Here is a 12,187-nt window from a genome sequence, read left to right on the forward strand (position 1 = left end):
GGTCTGAAGAACCCTAAGACATGAGATTTTTTTATGGGTCTTTAATCACCGGCTACACAACACATTCTTCAGTTTGATGCACTTCTGTCTCTGTGTTTGTATTTTCTAGTATTTCACCCAATTGTGGAGGTTCTCACTAAAACACAGGCACACATTTTAGCTGTGCTTGCCCCAGTACAGCAGAGAATTCTTCTATTTCCTATTCCCCTTCCTGCCTGCCCGAGGACTGCCTGAGGACTGCCTCAGCCCCTTCAGCTACAGCACTGGATTGGCCCCGCTGCATTCAAGTGATTCCTCAAGACTCCAGGACACTCTTTCAAAATCCCTACTTTGCAAAATATAGCCCCAGAGACTGTAAACATTGCCCATTTGCTTAATTTGCAGATGAAATACTTAACATCTGGCTCCTGTGGAACGAAAATAACTTGCTTACACTTCATTTATCAAACGGTAACTCAGTAACTCTTTGTCACTACCTTGTCCTCTTCATTATTTTACAATCCTCAATTAACTTCACTCCAAAAATATTTGACAAGGAAACTAGACCCTGAGTAAACCACTTTTGGAAATATGGAAAGTTGAAGAGTTTGCAATGTAAATTTTCCAAACCTGCAACACTCACTATGAATGCAGAGCTCCAGCCACTCTGCCTATATCATAAAATACAGCAGCACAGGGGATTTCTCAGAGCAACCAGCAAAGCCTCATTCATACAATCTTGGAATTATTTACGCTGGAAAAGACCTCTGAGATCATCGTGTCCAACCATTAACCCAGCACTCACCAATGAACCATGCCCCAAGTGCCACATCCACACATCTATTGAACACTTCCAGGGATGGTGATGCCACCTCTGCCCTGGGCAGCCTGCTCCAATGCCTGACCACCCCTTCAGCAAAGGAATTTTTCCAGTGTTCAACCTCAGCCTCCTCTGGTGTACTTTGAGGCCATTTCCTTTTGTCCTGTCATTTGTTACCTGGGAGAAGAGCCTGACCCCCCCTGTGTCAGTAACTACTAAAGCCAAACAGTTGCTGCTGACTTCAGGCAGCTGAATAGTGCCACATCACTTTAACGTGAAATATTACTTTTTTTGGAAAAAGACATTATTAGAAATTTTTAACCCACAATTCCTTGAAAATAAACTTTATGAAGCTGGGAATGAATTCTTTCCATGAAAATGTAAGAAATATAAGGGTTTGGTTCAGCAACCTAAAAGGAAATTGTGCTTTGATGAATTGGGAAGTATGTAATAAATTAGGGGAAGCAAATAATACTCTGCATTGTAACCTTTGCTCACAGACACGGCTGTAAGTGTTCCTTACCCTAAAGTACAACCGATAAAAGTTCCAGGATGAATAACTCAGGACTAGTTAGATTTTTATGTCCCTCTGATAGCTCTCATGTCAAGCTGCCAGTTCAGGCTGAATGTGGATAAAGTGGAACTCCTCATCTCCTGCCTACTCCAAATCTTCCATTTCTGTTCATCAATAACCCCATGTCCCCCACCACCATCAAGGTGTGTAATATGGGTTTTATCACTGAGACTGGATACTCTGTTCATTCCAGATCTGCAGCTGCATTTTTTTATTTTTTATTCCCATATTTTTAATCCTAGTGGCACAAAACCACTTTCCTTACCCTTCATCCAGATTCCAGTCTGCAGAAGTCACAGAAACACTGAGGAATCTAGCTTTGAGAAACAAATTTTTCTTGTTTGTACCAAGTCTCAAGACTCCTGCCAAGCTCATTTCTCCCACCCATCACTTTGATTTTTCCTCTCAGCCACCTGCCTTAGGAGCTGCTTTCCATTTCCTCTCATGACACATCCTCCTCCTGTGCAGCAGTGGATCTCCCACCAAATTCAGATTCCAACCTGGATCACCTCACTTGCCACTCTTTGCTGTGCACACACCAAACATTCAAGCCAGCACATCTCCTGCAGCATCTTTTTGGTAGGAAAAACCAAACAGCAGATGAACATCATCACCCATTGTCACTTCATTCTCGAAATCCCTCTGTGCTGTGACTTGTACAGGAAAAAATCTCTCACTGACTGGGTAATTTATATACCGAGACCACTTCCTCACCAGCTAAACAACACTATCTCCTTTCACTCTTCTGTTTATCTTACCAAATCTTATAATTTGTCATGTCTCTATATTGCAAAATACCTTGAGCCATCATTAACTTCTGTTCTGCATTTGTGTAAAAAGAGTAATATAGAAATACAGAGGAATCCTGGATTTTGACTCATGTTCTTACACTGACAAGCATTACTAATGAGATTGTTTTCCCCTCTTTTTAAAGTTAAGTAACAATTTACTTTTGTTATGGAAGTTGAGACTCTAGAAAAAAATCTCACTTTAAAGAAATGGTATCATGCACCTTTAAAAAATTATAATAAAACCCAGTAATCTCTTATGTATTTCAGGTTAAGCATTCAAAATGTCTTATTATTTCTGATGATTCCGAACTGGCTATAAAATTATGTCTCAAAATTAGTGTTTCTTGATCACATGAATGGTTTTCAACACATCCTAAAGAGCCATACTTAGTAGCTTTTTATCTATTCGTTGAGTTATTTAATTTCTCTCTTTTGTACTTAGCTAAATATTTTTATCACCTAAATATGACTTTGGTAAATCATGGACAAAGATGGGCCTCATCTACCCCGTGGGATATTAAATCCCAAACTTCCTAACGTGGCAACAAGCATATACCTTTCTTCTGTACCATCTGCTCCTTTTTTATAAAAAAACCTCTCTATGCACAATGGTGAGATTGTTTTAACTTTCTTGTTAACAGATGCAGAAACAGCTGAAAGCTTTTTCTCACAAGCACTTAATCCAACTCCAAACCTCCACTATATCTTCTGAGGATAATTTAAGCATCGTATCTAAACACCAATTAGAACTAGAGTTTTCTTGATGGTAAATATTAATAACCTGTCCATCTTGCAAGGAAAAAAAAATACCCAAACCCTTCACCACTGACAAAATTACCTCATGAAATTACTGTTTCTCACTTCCAGGCCGTTTGCATTGCAATAATTCTGCACGGAGGCTGCTTGCTTCCAGCAGTTTTAGCACCTTCTGCAGTAAAACTAACACATGTGGATCTCTGGAGAGCCTTATTTTTTTCCTGTTGTCCCAATTCTTTGCCATCAAAAATGACAATCCTGTCAGCACATCAACACTTTTTAAGACAGACCTGTGCCAGTGCACAGCCTGGAATACTGCATTAGTACAATTCCTCCAGGCTGGATACCAACCTCTTCCCCACCAGCCAGTGTCAGCAACCCTATGCAAATATTTATTGCATGATTTTTCTTCTTATTTTTTATTGGTTTTTTCCCTTATTATTTCTCATTATTATTTATTTTTCTCCTAGCACCATTGGAATTTAAATTATGTGAAATTAGAGGCAGGTAATTCTTAGGCAGAGCTCTTGGCTATGGAATTCATTCCAAATTAGTAAAACAGAAGTGGATGTCTTTTAAACACTCAGGTGTACTCCAGGTTCCACAGTCACTCTGCAATTGAAGCCTGAAGGAAATCACATATTTCATACACCTTCTCAGGGCTTTGCAGAAAAGCTCAGGGTTTTTATGAAAGTCCAATATGTTGTATTTTCATCCATGTGCATATTAAGTAATATAAATACCCCCAGAGACAGAAAAGTGTCTTATCAAGAAAAAATCCCTTCTTATATCCGCTCTCCTGAGACTGTCATGGAGGAAAGGGTGTAACTTCTACCAAGAACCAGCTAAAGAATTTAATTGCTATGAAGGGAACTGAATTATCCAGGGGGATATAACTGGGAGGAAGAGGCTTGGTTTAAAAGCAAGAGAACCATCTCAATTGTGAAATTTTGTCCCTGTAGAACAGCGGATACACGAGATGTACCAGAAAACCCTGGCTGAAGCTTAATCCTAAACTGGAAACCACAGTCACAAATATAAGTACAGCACACAGCACCAAAAACATGACTGGTACTTGTTTAACTCTTTTCATGTTCTGAAGTCTGATATCCCTTTCTAGAATTTTCCTTCATTTTGTCTTTTTTTTTTCTTAGCTCTGCTAAGAAAAAAAAAAAAAAATTGATCTAGTGCTTTACCCTACTTAAGTTTAAAGTTTTTAAGTATCTTCCAAAACCTTCCAATGAGCAAATATTACAAGGTGAGAAAAAGAATCTGATCTTAATTTCATCCCATTTTATGTCCTGCAATTATCCCTCTCTCCTTTTCTCCTATGTGCAATAAATTAAAAAAAAAAAAAGCCACCTGAAATAACAGATGAATCCAAACTTATATTACTAATAATACCAGAAGCCTCAATTTAGCCCACGCTTTTGTCAGGCTGTAGGTATAGTTTAAAAATTAAGCAGATGATTGCTTTGCTGAACTGAGGTTTATACAACCTTGAAGCTAAAGTTAGAAAGCTGGAATAATACAAAACCTCAGGGAAAGAACACAAAAACCCCAAAGTAAAATTCAAAAAATGTGTTTGGTTGCCTCAAGCCTGGTGTTTTCGCTTGATTTTCCTAGAGAAATGTTTCCAAGCAGTACCAAGTGTGCATCCAGGCTCCCTGAAATAGGTCTGGTTTAGAGAAAAGTAAAACTTCAGTGTTAAACAGATTTTCTAGCAACCAAATTACAGTGCTGCCTTCTTTTGCCTGGAGGTGTATCAGAGGGATGAGGGGAGAATGAACACCTTTGTCTCATCCCATGGAGAGCACAGGGGACACAAATGAGAGGCAAACATCATCTGTACTGCTTCACATTCAATAACTTTTTTTGTTGTTAGTGGTATCAAAGATTTAAATGAGAAGTGACACCTCACTGAGTGGGACATGATAAATGGAGTGAAACAAAGCACAAAATCCCAGTTTTTATTCAGGAATCTTTTGTCTTTTGCTGTGCCAAGTTGAACAAGGACTTGAGTTTGAGTATTATTATAAGCCTTAGGGAACAAGAGTGGGCAACTAAAATAGAAAATAACAGATGATAAGAGTTATAAAAAAATAACTCCACTTAGTTTTGGTGTTCACATGTTATTATCTGCCCCTTTCCAGATTTACTCTGCTATTCTAGAGGTTTTACATTCTTTATTTGCAAAGTGACAAGTCAGGGATGCCAGGGATGTCCAAGGGTGAGAGCTTCTATCATGGAATCCCAGAATCCCATCATGGTTTGGGTTAGAAGGGGCCTTTAAGACCATCCTGTTCCAACTCCTCTGCCACAGGCAGGGTCACCAGCCACTAGACCAGTTTCCTCCAAGCTCAGTACAACAGAACACGTCTGTCAAGCATCAGTCATATGAATCGTACCTAAAATGCAGAGCCTGCTCAGGAAAAATAAAGTTTCATGCAATTTTTCTTCAACTGTAATTCAAAGTCAAGCAGCCTTATTAGATGATGCTAAAGTTCTCCCAATGTTTCATGCAGACAGGTCACACATCCTGTGCTGTGAGCAGCTCTGCTGCCGACTCACAGCTGCTGCATCTCAGTCTGAGCTGCCTCAGAGCAGCACTGAGAGAGAACTGACAATGAGATGCTCCAGCTCATAAAGCACTTTTAAATCTTTCAAGGAGAAAAACATGAATGAATGCTCATGTTCAAGGGAAATGTGAAAGAATGGTATAAAATACAACTACAACTGATCTTATGTTATACAATGGTTTGAGTGCATGATACTGTCCACGATCTAAGAAGATCACAAAAATGAATCCTGCAGGGAGCTGCACTATAATTCTGTGCAAAGACAAGTAAAAAAAAAAAATACACTTCCCTTTAAAGATTCTTCCATTTTGTTCTTAGGATTCTTCAACAACCAAGTTTCTCTATTTATTAACTCTTGCACCAGAATGTACCTGCTGCATGGATGAAATGCCACTGTCTTTACAAAAACTAACGCAAATTAGGGAAGAAAGACATATTTATTTTTGTGAAATATCTTGGAACACTTAACTAAACTACCTTTTTGTCCCAGTATCTGCTCTAGAATTATAGTTCTCACCTTACCCTTGAAATACATATTTATGTATTACATGTTAGATTGCCTTGAGCAAAGCACCACAAGTCAGATTCTCATCTATACTAAGATTTTTTAAGCCTCTCAGGAGGCATTTGAAAACATATACTTTTATAAAGTAACATATTATTACCCCCAGACCCTTCTGCATCTGTACAACTGTGCTTGAAATGTCTCCAGTATGTATTTGAATCTACCCATACAGTTAAAAAAAATTATATAAGGTTTATGAGATTAGCACTTGCTTTTGATTATATGAGAAATTCAGCGGATTGCAAACCTTATTGTTCACTTATCTTCTCACTAATAGAGCTACCAAATTTATCTGACAAATCAGATTTTTTTAACCATTAGATATGCAAAATGATAAAATTTTGCAGTATGAGCTCCTATGTTGAGAAAGATGCAGGTTTTGCTCAGCACTTCCAGTGTAACAGGTTTGAACAGGTTTGCACACAATGGAGCATAACCCTGTGTGTGGCAGCAGAGTCACTCCATGCCAGTGTCCCCTGCCTCAACAGAACCACATCTACACTGCCTGAAACCCTCACGTGCTGCTTGCAACAATTCCTGCACTGTGTTGTGCAGCAGGACACTGATGTATGTGCAATCCAAGAATTTTAAATATCCCCACAGGATATCAAATACTATCCAGACTGTTTGTAAATACTTTCCTAGCGCTCTGCAGAGAGGGAGCCAGTTCTTTTCCAATCTACTTCAACGACATTTTTGTCTTATCTAAAATCTATGTTCCTGTTCAATAAAATCATCTGGGTAACTTACTGCTTCATCAGTACTGCGAGCTTGTGCCCTCATTAATAAATTCTGTTGGAGCGTTAAGACTACCCCCAGTGGGGACAGCTGGGAAACTGCACTATAAAGTCAAGCAGCACATTTAATGACCAATGAACTTCTGGAAGCCTACTCTAAAATGATACATCATTGTGTCAGACACTCTTAAGCATTATGGAACTTGGTCTCCCTCTTAAGAAACATGAAACCCCCCTGAAACTGCTACCACAAATTGGGAACCTTTTAAATTATTGCCAAGCCACCTGCTTTTCTCCAAGAAACTTCATAAAACTCTCCAAATTAGTAATGCCATTAGGTAAAGCTTACAGAACTGTTGTTATTCTGAAGGAGTATTAGCTGTTTAGCTTAAGGAAACCAACAGGGATTTTTATAATGGAAAGAACTGTCACATATATAATCTATTCCAAATGAAATGCTTTAATATATTCTTGAATATGCTATTCTTTAACATTTTCACCTTTCTGGGAGAAAGCCCTCATAACCATATTATCAGGACTAAATTTATCTAACGAAGAAAGTCAGTTCAGGAGAGGAGATGTGAAAGATTCTCAATCAGTTTATGTGTCTTCAGATGGTATTAAGAGCCCTATAAATCAAATGTCCCATTTTACATTTCTGAACAGCACTGGAAGAAATAGTGCTGGGATTGAAGAGGGAGCCCCATTTCCCCTGTTCCTTCTCCTTTTTGAATGGCCCTACAGAGAGCAGGCAAGGATGGATTATAGGAATGCCTTCTGTCGAGGAGTCGGCCAAAACTGTGCCATCTCATCTTGGAGCAATTTATCCAATAAGATGATTTAGAGGACAGTTCAGTGGCACCATTTTTGGAGGCAAAAGCAAAAGGGAAGGAATATAAATCAAAGGTGACTGGCAGGTAAAGGATATATGCAGCAATCAGCCAAACCATGTGCACACTGGCACAAATTCAACAAGATCATTTATAAAAATTTTAAGTCAGGAGTACACAAAAGGGGGTCTGGTGCTAACTAAATCCACAGATAGATTACACGCCACTGAAATAAACACTTCCAGATGCTGGCATACAAAAACCTTTTACAGAAAGAAATGTTTTCTTTCATAAATCTGAAAGGAGGAACCTTGGGATGGGGGTTGGGAGAGAAGGGAACAAGATTTCCAAACTGAGATTTGACTTCCTACTGATTTTATAGAATAATAACTCATCTTTTCAAACACGAAGTGTTAACACTGTAGAATTACAAATAACTGCAGACAACAGCTTGAAGTATAGACAAAGACATGATATGTAACTGTTTAATGAAATAAAATGCCTTTTTTTTTTGCTTTCAAAATGAGAAGCATGAAAATGTCAATTTGACTTTTTCTATATCAGAAATCGAATGTGTAACAGAAAGGAGAGTTTTCAAATGCCTTTTGACATAAATACATACATTTCATTTTTGAGAAGTGATTAAGAATGAAATCCCGACTTCTTCAAAATCAGTATCAATTGATTCTGAATATCAATACAGGCAGTCTATATTTTACAGGACCCTAAGTATCAGAGATTTTTTATTTGGTTTCCATGCAACTAATTTCTTTCGGAAGCAGCATTCAAAACTTTTTATCATTCAAGTGCTTTAGAAAAATTTAGCTGTACTGTATCTACATTGTGTCTATGGAAGCAATTATTGAAGATTTGATTTCAGAACTTCTTCTCACTACTACTTTGATTTGAAATATGCAAAAAGAAATTTCTTTCAGTTAAGAGGACTAAGTTGCAGACCAAATCTTCTGGGTGATAATTGCAGGTTGTGGAGCCTCCTTCTATGGAGATACTCAAAAGCCTCATGGACACGACCCTGTGCTCTGTGCTCTGGGGGACCCTGCCTGGAGCAGGGAGCAGAAGATCTCCAGTGGTCCCTTCCAACTGACCCATTATATGACTCTGGGAATGTGAAGCTGAATTTTTTTGAAGTTTAAGGTACATAAACCAAACTTGTTTTCCAAAATTTCCTCTTCCACAAATATCATACTGCCACATTATCCTTTGTATTTTAAAAGTTTCCCTCTCTTATTTCTACTCCCTGGATCTGCTGGTTCAGTCTAATAAGCTCAACTTTGTCAGGTTGTCAGCTGCTATTCCACAGATTTTGTTTTTAGGGGAAATTAACAGAGTCAAAAACATCTTTATTATACTGAAATTATTAAAGATCTGTGATGAACCTCAGTGTTTTTCACCACAGAAATTGATTTAAGCATTTGCAGAAAAGCTGAGCTCAATCAGGATCAATAAAAAGCACTTTAAAAACATCAGAAGACCTTGATTAAATGTATAATTTGATTGTGTAACTATGATTACCATGTAGATGTAACCTACTGACATCCAAATGAGATACTCGCATTTAATATTTAAGGATCTCTAAGAGTATAGGCAGGGCCCAAATAATCCAAGTCTCTGCCAAATCAAATTCTCTGGTGTTACATATTCTTCGTGCAGGGAATGTCACAAGCAGTATTATAAACATAAGTTTGTAAATATTCATTGTTTTATGGTGCATAGGCAATTTTATGAGACTGAAATATTTAACAAGAGAAGGTTTAGGCTAGCAAGCCTTTTCATACTAAAATGCCTGGGAGGCTGGAGGAACATTCTCCCCAAAACATAAATACCCAAGGAAATATTGGTTATATCCCTGTTCATTCAATACACTCCATTTACACACGTTACAAAGCTGCTGAATAATGGCCAATGTCTGCATAGGCCGTGAGCCTGTGCAGGATTACAATTTACATTTGTGAACTCAGTTTCTCTTAACTAAACATCTGAAACAGTTCATTTCAGAGCTGGTATAAACTAAAGACAAAGAATCTGCCTTGGATTGCTTTGGACAAGAAACATTTTCTTGTTCTTTTTGCCTGTGGTCTTACACTATTGGAGCTGACCACTTAGCTTTTCATTTCAGAGCACAGGATCTCAGCTGTCCTTTTTGCCAGAGCTGTTCTTTTGGTCACAAGTACTACTTACAGACTGTTCATGCACCACTTACAGCTCCTCCTATCAAGATTCCAGGTAAGCACTGTGTATTGTTCACAGAATAAATACTCTTTAAAGAATTGGTTTTTTGCTACTCTGACTGTCTGCAATACAATCATCTCAAATAAATTAAAATGACTTCTCTAGAGGCATTATGCCTGTGTTCACAGTAAGAAATATCCACCTAATATTTTTGTGAACACCTTGGCATAATAAATACTATTATTTGGAATATTATTTGGAAGAATACTAGGATTATTCCTACAGGCTCAGTCAAGACTGGGCATCATTTCACTATGCACTTCCTTAACTTAAATGCACATAGAGATAAACACAGGTACAATACATGGAACTGTATTATCCCACGTGATGGAGTGTTCCATAGTTCCCACTCCTGTCTTGCAAAATTACACAGTGCTATTGCTTTACTATTTATCTGACTTTTGAAAGTCTAGACCATGTTTTAAAGCAGGAAACACTGCGCACCACCAAATATTGTTATTAATAGAAAATATTTGGATAAAATAAATGTCTAAACTACCTTAGACATGATACAACAATGCAGAAGAATCCAGAGTACACTTGCTGCTTTCCATTGTGGCTTGCACTTGGAGACAAAACCTAAGTGCTCTAATTATGTTAGTCATTCTGACATAGCTATTAAGGTCAAAGTAAATGCAAAAGGATAATTTTCACTGGTTTAATGTTAGCTCTCATTTACTGTATGATTATAAAGCTTTCAAAGTGTTGTTTACATCCAAACCAAAATCCATCAAATACTGCTAAAGAATAAATTGTATAGCTTAACTCTTCTTCTAAAACCAAATCCTTAGGAACACTTATCACCAAATCAGGTGGAAGATAGTGACAATCATGATGAAACAGCCAAAAAGGGGAAGATGTGAAAAAATATCACTGTTCCAGCTTTACAAATACCTATTGATTATCTTAAAATAACAAAAGTATATGTACTTTTTATAAACCAAAATATTCTCCTACATTTTCTTTTAACAGACATTAAATCTAAATTCTATGTATGGGACTGAGCTATTCAGTAGCTTGAAAAAGCATGGAGCTTTTTACTCCTCAACTCTGCCTTTTTTTAAATGTGGCTTTCTGTAAGAACTGCTGGGATGCAATTGGCAGCTCCCTTTGCCTCCCATCCATCCTTGTGTAGGACAACACAACTGCTAAATTTCGTTTTTCCTGTTGGAAACCCCATGCCCTGGTTGTTTGGGTTCAGATATGAACTTTCTGAATGCAGCAGCCCCCTGACAACTGCCAGTCTGTTGGTTATTACACTGATCCATAAAAATATCCATTCTAGTTGCTTCAAAGAGTTCAGGACAGAGATTAGATCCTTCTGATACAATTTTCCCCTCCGATGCTTCAGAGACCAGCTAAGATTTCTAATGTTTTACCAAGGTTTTGCACTGCCTACATGGGCTCTGTCATACAGGTCCTTCTGCTGAGATCTGAGGAGATGGCCAAGCCTGATTACATAAAAATCTGCATCACTTCAGTTAATTCATTTCCTCATGTTTGGTTATACACACACCACCAGATCTGGCCATCATTAAATTGTATTTATTGTGGAAATCTGCATTAATGCAGACTGCAGAAGGTGCTCAGTGTTCCATCCACATTTGTGCCAAATTAAGATCCAGTTTCTGGTTGCTGCATGGACAATTGTCACGCCAGGTCCCTTCCCAAGACTCCAGTGAGGGCACTCACAGGGGAGAGGACCTAAATGCAAACTCTGCAATACCTCTCAAAATACTTTTCCTGAGCATTCTCATTAAAAACAGAATCATCTTACAGCTCTACAACATCTGTAGGCATGCAGAAGCTGACCCAAGATTCCCTCTTATTCTTGGCTTGTTCAGAGGGAACAAGATCTGCTCCTCTCATCAACCACGTTGACTGCAGGTAATGTTAACAAATTAAATTGTTCAGTTGCACTGTTTAGGAAGTTCACAAGAGTGGAGGACATAAAAAAACCCCAATCCAAACCAGGGTATTTTATTATAACTTGTGGTTGAAGAAAACATTTGAACTTTGGTTAATAATTGACCAAACCACTTTTAGTGAGGGTCAGGAAGGGAAGATTCACCTTTCTGCAGCTGTTTATGTGAGCTCTTTACTTTTTTAAAATAAAGTGAAATACATGCTCTGCTTTCAGAAGCTCTTGCCATATTCTTAGCTACATCTCTTAGCACACTTCTGCTAAAGACATTTTTCTGGTTTGGACTGGAAATTCTATCCAACACTCTACATAATATTAATCTAGCATTCCTGAGTGGCAAAAGAGAAAGGTGAAGTTACATAAAGACAATTCATTGCAATTT

General features: G+C 38.0%; 1 protein-coding gene across 4 annotated transcripts in view; it reads right to left on the reverse strand.

Moving 5' to 3' along the window:
* SUPT3H (SPT3 homolog, SAGA and STAGA complex component) overlaps positions 1 to 12,187 on the reverse strand; it is a 256,330-nt gene that overhangs the window by 35,930 nt on the left and 208,213 nt on the right. The window lies entirely within an intron of this gene.

The sequence above is a fragment of the Prinia subflava genome, chromosome 2, assembly GCF_021018805.1.
Source record: "Prinia subflava isolate CZ2003 ecotype Zambia chromosome 2, Cam_Psub_1.2, whole genome shotgun sequence".
NCBI classification, from domain to species: Eukaryota; Metazoa; Chordata; class Aves; order Passeriformes; family Cisticolidae; genus Prinia; species Prinia subflava.